Raw genomic sequence first — 1,787 nt, 5'->3', positions numbered from 1 at the left:
AAAAAAAAAAAACCCTCATAGATATAGAGGAGAGGTGGAAGATGGGTGGGGGAGGTTTGGGGAGATGGGAGAAATGAGTGAAAGTGGTCTAAAGGTAGAAACTTCCAGTTATAAGATAAGTAAGTCCTGGGAATGTAATGTACAGCATGGTGACAATAGTTAATACTGTGTTGTATATTTGAAAACTAATAAGAGAGTAAATCTTAGAAGTTCTCATCAAGTATGTGTGGTGATAGACATTAACTAAACTTATTCTGGTAATCATACACCAAATAATTATGTTTTATATGTAAAACTAATACAATGTTATAAGTCACTTATAAACAAACAAACAAACCAAGGCAAAAAGTCCATATCTTTCACAACCAAACACTCCTAGAAGGGTCAAGGGTATGTTTTAGAGTAGGTGAATAGCTTTTAAAAACTAGCAATTTCTGCTCTCCGCTTAGAATCAAACTAAATTAAAATCTCTGGGGCTGGCACTGGATGTCAGTCTTTTTAAAAAGCATTCCAGATTATTCTAACATGTAGGAGAGTTGAGACCATGAGTACAGAGCATCAAGTCTTGCTTTGCTGTGTCTGTTCCATTTGTGGACCCACATTGCTCTCTCTGAGCACAGGAAACAAAGTGGAGCAGAGGAGGAGTCCAGCCCCAATCTTGAGAACCTGTGAATAAGCTGCTTTACATGGCAAAAGGTCTTTGGTGATGTAAGTGAGGTTTGGGGCCTTAAAAGAGAAAGGTTATCCTGGATTATCTGGGCGGGCCCAAACAAATTATAGAAATTCTTAAAAGCAGAGCAAGTTACTTTTGTTGTATCCTTTGAAGAAAAGTTATGATTGAATTTTTATCCGCTCTTTCGCTGCTTTGGAGGATTTAAGATGCCTGAACATACTCAGACTATGCCGTGCTTATAACATGCTCATTCTTTTTTGCCAAACGTCCGGCAACATTTTATTTTCTAATTTTAAAGTTATTTTTAAAAATCTGTCCTCCTTTCAAGGTGCAAGACAAACCCGAAAATTTCCTTGGAATTCCAGGCAAGACAGGTTGTTAATCAGCCCCTTCCCACCACTCCCACCTCCAAAGCTGACAGAGCCTGGGAAAACCCATGGCTGGCTACCTGTTTGTCAGCCCAGTTCAACCCAAACCCAGGGTAGTCCTCACTTTTAGAAGGTTCTTCAGGTAAATCTAGAGCTCCACAGGGGCTATCACCCCTCCTGTGATAATGCTCCAAACTGATTCACATGTAGCCTACACAAAACCAGGCAGGTTGGTTACCACTTAGTACACCAAAGACTCAACTTAATGCAAAATACTATAGCACTCCCAAGAGTGATGTGAGAACATTCCCAATGTCCCAGTGTGTCTCCAAGCGCACAGTCACCTAGAAAAATAATGATAGAAATTCGAAACACTCCTGATTTATTTTAAGTGTTTAGGTCAGGGTTATCTTAATTGTCTTTAAAACTTCAAACTTTCTGCAGCATAAAAGGCTGAGGCACCACCATTGTTTTTCTGAAAAGGTATTATTTGCTTTCCTAACTCAAGAGCTTTTTGTTTGTTCACACACACAGAAAGAAATTGGATGAAAAAAACAAACATTGATGAAGTTAAAACAAAGATATTAATACAACACTATTGAAGGTTGGGTAGAGTAAAGGGACCTTTTGTTCATCCTCTAAAATTAAGAGGTCCCAAACAAGGTAGCTCTATTTACCGCAGTTTGAAGGAATTTAAAAGGCAGGAAGGAAAAGACAGCAATAAGAAACCTCACCTGCAATCACTT

The sequence above is a fragment of the Pteropus vampyrus genome, unplaced genomic scaffold (assembly GCF_000151845.1).
Source record: "Pteropus vampyrus isolate Shadow unplaced genomic scaffold, Pvam_2.0 Scaffold794, whole genome shotgun sequence".
In the NCBI taxonomy this organism is placed as follows: Eukaryota; Metazoa; Chordata; class Mammalia; order Chiroptera; family Pteropodidae; genus Pteropus; species Pteropus vampyrus.
The sequence above is the reverse complement of the archived record's forward strand: the minus strand, read 5'-3'. Positions refer to the sequence as shown.